The sequence below is a fragment of the Microcaecilia unicolor genome, chromosome 11, assembly GCF_901765095.1.
Source record: "Microcaecilia unicolor chromosome 11, aMicUni1.1, whole genome shotgun sequence".
In the NCBI taxonomy this organism is placed as follows: Eukaryota; Metazoa; Chordata; class Amphibia; order Gymnophiona; family Siphonopidae; genus Microcaecilia; species Microcaecilia unicolor.
The window spans coordinates 122,354,294-122,367,526 of NC_044041.1; the positions used below are offsets into that span (position 1 = coordinate 122,354,294).

At 43.2% G+C, this 13,233-nt stretch overlaps 1 long non-coding RNA gene across 1 annotated transcript; it reads right to left on the reverse strand.

The window, feature by feature from the left end:
• Positions 1-293: 293 nt before the first annotated feature.
• Positions 294-11,304, reverse strand: LOC115479931. Its single transcript, XR_003943770.1, has 2 exons — positions 10,698-11,304; positions 294-1,371 (listed from the first exon to the last, which is right to left on the reverse strand). It is a non-coding gene; the product is annotated as an uncharacterized LOC115479931 (long non-coding RNA).
• Between the last annotated feature and the right edge of the window lie 1,929 nt (positions 11,305-13,233).

A 13,233-nucleotide genomic window follows, 5' to 3' on the forward strand; every position in this document is an offset into this window, starting at 1 on the left:
GCCTCACCAACGTCTTATACAGAGGTATACTGCAGCACCCCCTAGGTTGCCCTACTGTTGTGCTAGTATGTCTGTTTGGCCAGTACTAAAAATGCTGGCCCCCAGAAATCCCAATGGCATGTTTTGGTTTTTTTTTGCAGTTTTCACTAGGACTTTTTTTTAATGGTACCTAAAGAAAGGCGCACTATGCACAAAAACATCTAAAAATGGCGATTTTCAAAACTAAAAAAAAAATAAATGTTTTTCTAGCTTGAAAATCGCTCTATTTGTCACTCAATTTTTGAATGTTTTTGTACAAAATGTCCCAAATTGGACTTAGACGTCATATCAAAAATGGATGTGGCATATTTGATCCTGTGAGTATAATTTATTGTTTGTAATATTGTTCTATGAGCATATGCTAGCATGCAAGAAGAAACCACTATATTCCGGCAGTTTTTATTTTTCCTTTTGAGTCAATAAAGATATGTGACACATGTAAATAAAAATAAAAAACAGGCTGACTAGAGAAGGGGACAGCCATTTTATTAAAAGTATGAGTAATTGTTTTATAGCAGCATGCAAGAGCTGTAATATTTGTAATAAGCAAGGTGTATTATGCTCCCTTTATGACGACCACACTGTTATAAAAAAGGGGATCACCACACTTAAGTTCTTTCTGATTCTAGAAGGATGTGTAGCACTATGAAGAACACTATAACACTAGGAATGTTGATGCAACCAGCCTATTTTCAGTTTTGACCTGTACTTTATATTATTGTTTCATTCTTGATATTTTTGGAAAGTGGGGGCAGAAGTTCAGGTCTCATCCTGAACTGGACTCCTGGGATTACTCAAAAGTCTCCTGGCAAAACCTACAGATCCTCAGCACTGTACAGAGTGCAGTAGTGGAAGGCAAGGGTTACCCTTTCTATAAGGAACTTTCCTCTTTAGGGTCTCAGTTACCCCTATCTATCAGTTGGGAGAAACTAACAGGACTTCCATGCTGTAGCCTCTTGATAGCTGTGAATTTCCTGAAGCAAGGCTAGGCATAAGTACACCCAAAACAGCTGGGTTTCCATAAAAGGTCAAGGCTGCTTGACAGACCTGATTTAGAACATGGCTGTAATGGAGTCTGAGAAGTAAACAACATTCCTCTCTTCCTTCCTTCCTCCCTCCCTCCCTCCCAATCTTGGCATGCAGCAAACAAATCGAAGCCAAGTTACAAACAGTTCAGGTCTCTTAGCTACAGTCCTTCAAAACAAGAAGAAATGGAAAATTCCACTGAGCTTGCCAATAGTGTGGGTGGAGTTCAGATTTTTTTTTTTTATAATCCATCTTGCACAACTGGTGACTTTGGATCTTCTGTAATAGATTCTTCAGTATTGATATCTGAAAACAATCAACAGACATTATCTTATGGTACAATTAAAAGAGCTTGAATTCTGTTGTGTATTACATTTACATACAAACATCTAGCAAAACAGTGCAGGCAGCAAATTTTTAATGATTTTGCCCCAGATATGCTGTTTTACTGGAACGGGGTTTCAGATGAGCTCTGATAGGTTGAATATGAATTCCATTAAACCTCAGAGAGTGCAGTAGCTATGCCAGGAAAATGTGGGACTGAAAATAATGGGAGAGGACTCCAGCACAGTGCAGACAGTACAGGGAGTGAAAGCACTGGCAGAGATTCCAGCAACATGCAGAGAGTATGATTCAGAGACTGCAAATAGCAACGGAAAATATAGCAACATGAAGAGCAAGCAGGGGCTAGAAATAAGCAAAATGCAGAACATAGGGGCTGAAAATCATTACAGGCTGGATACTTGAGGGATAGGTTATGTTTTCATCGTTAAACAGCCTCTTCCACACTCTTAATAGACAATTGCAAGAAGCGGTACATTCAAGTAACATAGTAGATGACAGCAGATAAAGACCTGCATGGTCCATCCAGTCTTCCCAACAAGATAAACTCCTAGTACATGATATGATAACATATGCATACTTGATCTTGAGTTGTCCTTGCACAGGGCACAGACTATAGAAATCTACCCGGTCCTGGCTTAATTTTCAACTACTGAAGTTGTCATCGAAGCCCACTCCAGAGTCCAGCCCAATCTGACTGAACTAGCTATAATCAGGACACAGACCAGAGAAGTCTGGCTGGCACTAGCCTCACTTCCTAACTACTGGATTTTCCACTTAAGCTTGGTTATTTTAAGTCTGTTCTCTTTCCATATATGAATCCCTTTGTGCTTATCCCATGCAGTCTTGAATTCCATTACCATTTTTGTCTCCACCATCTTCTGCGGGAGGACATTCTAGGCATCCACCACCTTCTCCGTGAAAAAGTTCTTCCTAACATTACTGATAAGTCAACCCCCCTGTAACCTCAATTTATGTCCTCTTGTTCTACCGCTTAAGTACTTAGAAGAAGAGGATAATTAAAAGACACAAGCAAATTTGTCTGTGGAAGGAATATTAAGGGAAAGCCCAGTTAGGGTGCATGTAGTAAGAAAGGATACAATTTAAAAAATCGTTAAATATAAGAGTACTGTGTAATTGTGCTCTAAAGAAACATAGAAACATGATGGCAGATAAAGGCCAAATGGCCCATCCAGTAACTACTAACTCCTCCTTTTCCTAAGGGATCCCACATGTCTGTCCCATGCTTTTTAAAATTCTGACAGTCTTTATCTTCACAACCTCCACCAGGAGATCATTCCACGCATCTACCACCCTTTCTGTGAAAGTGTTTTCTTATATTCCTCCTAAGCCTATTTCCTTTTAGCTTCATCCTATGCCCTCTCATTCCAGAGTTTTCCTCATTTGAAAAAGGCTCACCTGTATATTGATGCCACTGAGGTATTTAAATGTCTATCATATCCCCTCTCTCCCACGTCTCTTCCAGCGTATATATGTTGAGGTTCATAAGCCTGTCCCTATATGTTTTATGACAGAGACTGCTTACCAATATTGTAGCAACCCTCTAGACTGACTCCATCCTGTTTAATTTTTCTGTAGGTGCAGTCTCCAGAATTGCACACAGTACTCTAAATGGGGCCTCACCAGAGACTTATATAAGGGCACTATCACCTCTTTTTTCCGCTGGTCATCCAAGCATCCTTCTGGGTTTGACCATCACCTTTTCTACCTGTTTGGCCACCTTAAGGTCATGAGACACAATCACCCCCCAAATCCTGCTTTTCTTTCATACACAGAAGCATTTCACCCCCTATATTGTACCATTCCCTTGGATTCTTGTAACCCAAGCACATGACCCTGCATTTCTCAGCATTAAATCTTAGTTGACAATTATTGGGCCATTCTTCAAGCTTCGCTAGATTCTTCCTCATGCCATCCACACCCTTCGGAGTGTCCACCCTACTACAGTTTGGCATCACCCACAAAGAGACAAACCTTACCAGTCAGCCCTTCCTCAATATCACTCACAAAGGTGCTAAAGAGAGCTGGCCCAAGGACTGATCTCTGTGGTACACCACCAATAACATCCCTTTCCTCGGAGCAAACTCCCTTTACTACTACCCTCTGTCTCCTCCCACTTAACCAGTTTTTGACCCAGTCAGACACTTTAGGTCCCATACCGAGGGCACTCAATTTATTTATCAGTCGCCTGTGCAGAACCGTGTCAAAGGCTTTGCTAAAATCCAAGTACACCACATCTCACGTTCAACTGTTTGGTCACCCAGTCAAAGAAATCAATCAGATTTGTCTGACACGACCTGCCTGTAGTGAAGCCATGCTTCCTCAGATCCTGCAGTCCAGAAGTCTGTGTTATTGTTAGAACTCCACATTATGGTCATTAAATTGTGAGCCCACTGGGGATAGAGAAAGTACCTGCATATAAATATATGTAAACTACTTTGGCTGTACCTCAGAAAGGCAGTATATCAAATCCATGACCCTATTACATTTTACATCAAATCTCCAACATATTATAAATGTTCTTGAAACATTTTATGGATGATGTAATAAATCTCTCAAACCTCCCAAGCCCCTAGCATTAATCTGGCAGCAGCTGTCACTGGGTGTTATGATAATTCTTGCAAAATCCTCCAGCGATGTAAATGACTCTCAACTGACCTGGCAGGGATGAGGCAAGACAAGCAGATTTGATGCCATGTCACACCCTTTCACCAACACACCCTATGCCCTCATTCCATGGGTCCAGGAATGGTAGTACTGTCTGTCTTATCCAGAAAGGACGAGACTGAATAATGAAGCATTATTTTGATGAGACAGCGATACATGCTTTTCTCATCTTGATTATAGTAAGATGGTATATGCTGGTATAACAAGTAATAGTATTAAGCATTTGCAAATGCTACAGAACCCAGCTCTTAGAGTTCTTGGTAATTTTCATAAATACAACCACATAACCCCTTTGTTTATAAAATATCATTAGCTGCCAGTCCGATTTTGTATTTCTTTCAAAATTCTTACCTTGGCATATAATGTTGCGGCTCATTTTCAATGCACATAGATTTACAAAGTTACATAGGTTACTAGAGGGCTCATTTTCAAAGCACTTAGACTTACAAAGTTATATAGGCAGTGGTATGCTGGAGCCGGCTCGCACCAGCTTGCAAGAGCCGGTTACATTTTTAAAGCTCTTGCGAGCCGGCTCCCAGGGGCGGCGCAACCCGGCGGTAAGTGAGGTAAGCATGGCAGGAGGGTGCCACAAGCCATGCTGATTACCTCACCCACCACCATGGGGGTTTTAAATCTTTGATTTACCTCCGTCGCAGCAGCCGCAGTGAAAGCCCTGCCTGTCTCTATTCTTCCCTTCGTTCCCGTCATTGTCCCGCCTTCTTCTGATGTCATTTCCTCTTTCCGTGAGGGCGGGACACTGACAGGAAATGAAGGGAAGGCTAGAGATGGGCAAGGCTTTAACTGATGCGGCCACTGCGACGGAGGTAAATAAAAGATTTAAACCACACAGGGTGGCAGGAGCAAAAAGAGGGATGTTGGGGGGAGAAGAGGGTGGGCAGGTGGACATGGGAGCGAGGAGCATTGAAGCCATCGATGGGCATGGATGGGAGGGCAGGGCACAGGGAGAGAGGAGAAATTGCTGAACATGGAGGGGAGGGCAGGGGAGAGAGGAGAATTGCTGAATATGGTTGGAAGGCAGGGGAGAGGACAGTTCCTGGACATGGGTGGGTGGATGGATGGAAGGGAGGGGAGAGGAGAGTTGCTGGACATGGGTGGATGGAAGGGAGGGCAGGGGAGAGAGGAGGGTTGCTGGACATGGATGGATGGATGGAGGGGAGGGCAGGGGAGAGAGGAGAGTTCCAGGACATGGATGGAGAGGAGGGCAGGAGAAATTCTGGACATGGATGGAGGGGAAGGAAGACAGGAAGGAGATGCACATGGATGGAGGGGAAGTGAGAGAGAGAAGAAATGCTGGACATGGAGGGGAGGGAAGAGAGAGGAAGTGAGATGAACATGGAGGGGAGAAAGGAGAAATGCTGGACATGGATGGAGGAGAGGAAAGGGAGAGAGAGGAAGGAGATGAGAGGAAGAGAGGAGAAAAACTGCACATGGATGGAGAAAATAGGCAGAAGCTGGATCCACTGGACAGCCAAGTCTGTGGAGGACCCAGCTTTTACTTATGGAGGGCAAGAAATGAAGAAGAAAGGAGGAAAGAAAATAAATAAATGGAAAGGAAGCCCTGGAAGCGGAGCAAAGATGGAACATATAGATAGGTAAGAGAGTAAGAGGAGTTAGAATGTAAGGTGACTAATTTAAAGAAAAGTGCACATGAGGTCAGAGAGATGGTTAAATATTATCTCAGCTATGGTAGGAGTAGATAAACATGTCCTGCTGCAGTATGTGCAGCCTGTGTCACTTCTCGTGTGTGTGAGTGAGACTAACAAGTTAGTTACTTCTTCCATTAAAGGCCTGGTTGAAGAGCCAAGCTTTCACCTGCTCACTGAAGTACAGATAGTCTTGTGTTAAGCGGAACCTTTCAGGGAGTGCATTCCAGAGTGTGGTGGCTACTCCGGAGAAGGGATGCTTGCGAGTATCACATCGTATAATGTATTTTGGAGAGAGTGTGGTTAGTGATAGTTCTTGAGAGGACCTTATTGTCCTTGGAGATGTGTAGAGGATCATCCTATTCAGGTATTCGGGGCCATTTCATTTAAGGGCCTTGAAGATCAAACATAGAGTTTTAAATTTAGCTCTGTGTTGTTCTGGTAGCCAGTGAAGTTTTTGCATTGTATGAGTCTTGCTGCTGCATTCTGAATCAACTGGAGCTGGTGCAGGTCCTTTGTAGTCAGACCATTGTATAGTACATTGCAGTAATCCAGTCTTGATGTTATCATGGCATGCACAACTGGGATAAGATTTACCTTCTCAATGTAAGGAGAGGGGCAGCGTAGCTGTCGCAAATAGTAGAAGCAGCTCTTGAAGGTTGCTTGGATTTGGAGAATCAGAGTAAGTGTTGAATCTAACTGTATTGCAAGGTTCCTGACTTGTGATTTGAGGGGGAGTTTGTATTTCCTAAAAGAGATTTTGATGTATCCACTTGTGTTAGGACCCAGAGAAGCTCAGTTTTACTTGGGTTCAGGCAAAGTTTGCTGTGTTTAGCCCATTCTTGAATTGATGTAGACAGGTAATCAGGGCTGTAGGTAAGTCAGGTTCAATGGGTATGAGTAGCTGCACATCATCCGCATAGAAGTAGAACTGAATATCCATTGACCGAATCAGCTCAGCTAATGGCTTGAGGTAGATAATGAACAGAATAGGTGACAGTATCAATCCTTGTGGTACCCCACAGGTACCCATGGTGGCAATGAGTTACTGACAAACATTATGGATTGTTGCTTGTCTGATAGACAGGATCTAAACCAAGCGAGTACTGTTCCATTGATACCTGTTTCTGTCAGTCGTATTAGCATGATATCATGATCCACAGTGTCAAAAGCTGCTGAGAAATCTAGCAGTACTAATACTGAAACGAATCCCCCGTCTCGGTTTCTGTGAAGATCTACTCTCTTCTAGCAAATCACTGAGTTAAACACAGACTGTTCTCTAAGTTTCCCTAGAAATGGGATGTTGGATACTGGCCAGTAACTTTCAAGTTTGTCCCAGTCAAGGTTGTTTGTCTTTAGCATAGGGTGAACCACTCCCCTTTTTAGTGCTGTTGGTAGTTGCCCATTAGAAAGAGAGGAGTTCATTTTTGTGGTGCCTTCTGTGAGGTCCATACTTGTCTGCAGCATTATCTTTGATGGGCAGGGGTCGTAAGAGCAGGTAGTTGGTTGAAGGTCTCTTATAATTTTGTCAAGGCTCTCCTCTGTCATTGGGTTAAAAGTGTCCCATCTGTCTCTTGTCAGGAGGGGGTGAGTTTGTGCACTCCTAGTTAACTGATTGGAGACTAGGTGGGATTGCTTGTAAATCCTGGTGGATACTTTTAATTATGTTGGCAAAGTATGCACCAAAATCATTACAGTTCAGTTTAGACTGGGCAGGCTGGTTCTGTTGTGAGGTTTGCAGTAGACTGTTTACTATACTGAACAACTGCTTGGTTGAATTGGCAGCCTGTGCAATGCATTGACAGAAATATTGTTTGTCATATGCTTCCTACAGTTTAGCCTTTCTTCATGCAGGCAAGATTTATGCCATCTCCTTTCAAGTTTCTGCCCTTCATGTTTAAGGATCCAAAGTTCTGGATAAAACCAAAGTGAGCGTTTGCTAGTGGGACATAAGACCTTTTCTAGTGGTGCCATTTTCTCTAAGGTCTTGGCTAAGTGTGTATTCCAAATGTCAACCTGTTCTGACACTGTAGTTGTCATTTCTTCCACATGTGGATAGTCCAAGGCCTCTAGGAAATTCTCAATGGTTAGCTTTTTTGTCTCTGATCTCCTTCCAAACTCTAGGAGGTGCCATTTGTTTCAAGTGGTCACTTAGGGAAAATTAGTCATCTGTGCAGAGAAGCTCTGCCTTAAAGTGACCTACTGGGCAGGCCAATGAGTTTTAAATGGTGGCTGTCACCCCCTCTAGCCCATGAGAAATGCAGCACTGACCTTCTTGTGGCCAAAGAGATCTAGACACAGTGCCTTGCTTGGTGCCAGTTCAATTGTGAAGCTCCTGATCTGCCTCCTTCTCACAGGGGATGACTAGTGTAGGCACAGGCTGGGCTTATAGTTGTGCAAGTAAGAGGGCCCACTATAGCACTGATATCACCTAAAGGGTGAGAGAGAGCAGTGCTGCTCAGCCACCTGTGGCTATCCCTAGCCACAGAATGGTGCTACCCCCTTCATGCAAAGGTAATGGATGCCACCATTACTTTGCTTCATCCCATGCATGCCATTGCCCTCTGTATGGTTAAAACTGACTCTACCACAGAGTCAATGCTTTAATTTGCCTCCTCTTCATGTCAGCTTTCTGCCTTGGTACCAGGCGTCAATAACCCCTGGTTTTTCCCTTGCTTTTCTGCCCTTTGAATTCCCTGCTCCTTGGTGATATCTCAGCAGCATTCTCTTCCTGCTGTACAGCCTGGGATAAGATGTAGCAACAGGCATCTCTAGGGCTCAGTCCACTTTAAAAAGTAACAATGGGGCATCTCTGAGCTCATATCGCTCTTACTGTGACTGTTCTCTCCATCATGCCTCCAGGCACCAATTATAACATAAGTGCAGCACTAAATAGCCTTGTACAGTGGTGTTGACAGAACAGCACTGCCAAGGGCCTGATGGGTTCTACTTCTTCCTTAGTGTCGATTCGTCCCCCGCCTCCTTCTGCTGATGCTGACCACAGTGAGCCTTACCTCCATCGCTTCATCAGTAGAGAGCTGGAAGACCCTCCTTTTCTCCTTCCATCTGTTCTTATATCTCTGCTGCTGGTTCTAGGTGATTACCAGGGCCAACAAAAAAAGGGGGGGGGCAAGATTCCCCAGGCACAGCCTCCAAGGGAAGCCTGGCACTAGAAGGTTCTGCTCCCTCTGTCTGTCTCTCTCCTGCTCCTGTGTGTCAGGACCTGGGTGATTGCATTAACATGATAACCTGGCTCCCCGTACACAGGAGCGACAGACCGAGGGAGGATCAGATGCAGGAAACTAAGGGGGTGGCCTGAGTGGAGGGGTCGGTGGTAGTGGAGGTCCTGCTCTGGGTCCGGCTCTGTTACTTGGAAGTCCTGGTGATTACTACATCCAAATGAGGCAGATAGCTACCTGCTATGTCTGGAAGGGGCTGACTAGAGAGAACCCGTGATCTGCAGGCAGAACTTTGCTATAGCCTGCTGTCCTGTAGACCTTTGAGACAGAGTCTTGTGCTAACAACCAAGAAAACCACAGCACAAGTAACTCTTATACTTTTTGTGACCTTGGGCAAAATCACTCCATTGTCTCAGATACAAATTGTAGGGCAGATATAATAGGCATGCCTTTAGATTAGTGTGCTGAAGTTCAGCGCACACTTCTCCCAGAGATGCAGACTGGCCTTCCCCACCAGTTAAGGCATTTTCTCCTAGGATCTGCTAGTCCTGGATCTTCCTAAGGATGCTCCAGAGCTTATCATGAGATTTTTCAGAAGGAGATTTTAGCACATACCCACAGTCCTACTCACTGCCTTCTAGTTCCACCTCCTGCCCCACCTCAACCCCCTGGTCATTCTAGAAAATGCCATAATTTATATTGATAGAATTACTCCATTGCTTAAATCTTTACACTGGCTTCTTATATCTGCCAGCATACAATTCAACATCCTGTGCTTGGTACACAAAATTGTTAATGGAAATTGTCCTGAGTATTTGAGTTCTTTGATTACACTGAGAAGCAATCAAGCCACTTGCTGGTCTTTTCATAGAAATAAAATTTTGGTTGTCTCATCGTCCTCTATAAAGTTAAATTCATCTTGTAAGAAACTTTTCCAGTTTACTGCAGTTTAATCTTGGAATCTATTACCTACTGATCTTAGTTTTATTTATGTATTTAAAATATTCATAAACCGCTGTATCCAATCGCCCTAGGTGGTGTACAACATAGGAACATACACAATCATCAGCATCAAGACAGCACATATTAAAAAAACAAACAAACAAACAACACTGTAACTAACAGTGTACGGTGAGCAGCCCCCTACATTGCAACTCCAAATGGCTAAGTAAAAAAGAGTGATTTTGACTGCATCCTGAACTGTGCAAGGTATTCCTAATTGAGGTGCCAGCAATTTGAAGCATTGCAGATCAATTAGCCTCAAGCAGACGCACCTAAATGAAGAGACATCTAATAAGCACTTATCAACAGAACGTAAATTTTGAGAGGGCTGATAAAAGCTAAAAGAAGAACCAAGGAGGAAGGAGCGTCACCCCTCAAGGCTTTAAAAATCGGAGTCAGAGCTTTGAACCTGATCCACCAGTACACTGGAAGCCAGTGCAGATCCCTCAAAGCCAGAGTGATATCGAAGTGTGTTACACTATATCAGCATTTTCATCTTTTTCACAGAGAAAGAGAGCTTTCTATTTTTTAGCTGCTTCTAATTGTGGTTTTGCTAATTCAGGTTTCAGTCCTTACTTGCAGTTCCGTGACCACTGAAACAGGCGGCTAGTTCACCGAACACAGACCCTTGTCAGGTCTCACTTTGGTGCCTTAATAAATACTTTTTTACTGCTACTTTCATTGAGAGTCCAAAGTTCATAGCATCTTCTTACAGTTACATTTCACTGTCCCTTCAAGGTGACTCCCTAGGACTCACCTCTTCTTGAAGCCATATTTCTTGCGCTCATAGAATGAATTGGTCTTGGAGTTCCCTAGGTTGCCAAGCTTCGGCCAGCCATCTCAGTCTTTCTCCTGGATGGTGCACTTGAGAGTCGTGAATCATCTTCTACTCCATGTTGCATCAAAGTTTGACAAACCAGCCAAATCTTGGCAGAATTTTGCATAATCTGCAGGGAATGAATCATGGACTTTGAGATGCCAAGGTACAGAGTGTTACTGTAATCCTACACTGTCAGTACCAAGCCTGCAAAACAGTCCGAAAATTAACTTCAGAGAGCAGCTTCTTCAAATGTTGCAACAATCTCAGTCTATAATAATACCTTCTTTGAGACTTAAAAGATAGCTTAGAGTCCAAGATCACACCAAGGTACTTTCACTCAGCAGTTAAAGGAATTTCAGCACTGGCAAAATTCACTGTACCAAGCCAAGACCCAGGATCTAAATGATCTGACAGAAACAGAATCTGAGTTTTTTCTAGATTAAGCCTCAATCTGTTGGCAGAACATCAAGCACTTAGCTTTTGAAAGCACATCGTAAGAAAAGACAAAGTATCTGGAACAGACCACTGCACCGGAAAAAAAGAACTGAATGTCATCAGCATAAAGCCAAGACCAATATTGAACTCCCAAGCATGAGATCACACAGCAGACTGGCATCAAATAAATATTAAATAAGATTGCAGAAAGGGCAGAACCCTGAGGGACTCCTGTTGTGATAGGAGACTAAGCTGACTTGTTACCATCCAGAAAAGCTTGAAAATAAGGGTCAGACAAAAAAAGAGCAAAACTACTGTAACACAGTACCCTGAATACCCAAGGAATACAGCCTATTAATCAGTATTTCATGATGAAATGTGGCAAAGGTGGCAAAAACATCCAAGAATATCATAAGATATTCCTTGCCGCGATCAAATTCAGCATGAATGGAATCCAAAACAGAGACTAACAACATCTCGGTTGAATGCTTAGCTCTAAAGTCATACTGACATAAAATGAACTAATTCTGCTCCAGAAAATCCTGCAGAAAATCCTCCAGAAATTTGCCAAAATCTTTCCCAGAAATTTCAATGATAAAATAGGACGATAATTAACCACCTGAGTTGGATCCAGAGCACTACCCTTCAACAAGGGATGAATAGAGGGCTTTTATAGAGCCACGGGAACAGCCCCTTCCTGCAATGACTTATTCACGATGGCAGACAGAGGATCTAAATGGCCATTTTTCAGAGCTTTAATAATTATCAGGGCACAGTCATCCAACGGACAGAAAGAGGGGTTAACCCTACCCACCACAGTCCTCACCTGCTCCTTGGAGACTATTGAAAAACTCAACCATCTATCTTCCCGAACACAGGCCTGCTCCTGAGCTAATCCAACATCTCCAAAGGAACTACAGCTACCTTCTTTAGGAAAAAGTCTGCAAACTCCAGACATGGTGTACTACAGTTAGGGTTACCATACGTACGGATTTACCCGGACATGTCCTCTTTTTGAGGACATGTCCAGGCGTCCAGACGGGTTTTGCCAGTCCGCCCGTTTGTCCGGATTTCTGGACAAGTGGGTGGATGGGCGGCGGGCCTATCCTAGCCTCCCCTCCCCTTATTTACTATCTACTGCCCTGGTGGTCTACTGACCTCTTTGGGCATAGGCGGTCGGTGGCCCAACTGTTTGGGGAGGCTAAAGGGGGCGGGGTTATGGGTGGTACCAGGGGGCGGGGCTTACATCCATAATTGTCCGACAACACACAGGAAAAATAAATAAAAGTAAAATAGTCACAATTAATACCTTTAACAATTCAACATCAGATCCTCCAAAATATTATAAAACTATGTCTGATGTTATGACAAACTAAAATGAATTTAAAGTGTTGATGTCACCTTAGTACGGCCAACACACAATCTTTCCACTGCAAAACACTATACACAAACTTGTGCAAAAACACACTCAGAAACTTACCAAATCATAACAGCACTAATTCCAAGGACAGGACGAGCTACAATCTTATGCGTGGAAAAGCAGCACTGTAATTACACCAGGCTCTAAAACACCAATACACTACCTAGTGAAAACACCAAAACCAAAAGGGCTGCAAATAGTACACGCTAGCAGAATACTGCACCTTGATCACACATGAAAAACACATGACAACAGATATGACAAAAGGAACTAGAAATCAAAAGATATGAAGGCAAAATTATGAATTGGAAAATTACCTCAAGAAGTCAGACTTGGCATGCAGCAATACTAGAGAAATTGAAACTTACGTGCAAAATATCACAGATGCACATTTCCAAAAGCTGACATATTCCAATTAATACATTCTGAATAAAATACTTTTTTCTACCTTTGTTTTCTGAGCATTTAGTTTTTCTATTCGCTTTGGTCCCAGTGTCGACTGTTTTATGGTGTCTTTTTTCCATTTGATATTCTTTCATTCACCATGTCCACCATCCTCCTGTGTCCTTATGCGTTCTGTCTACCATCTGTGGCACCCTGTCCCTATCCTTCCTCCAG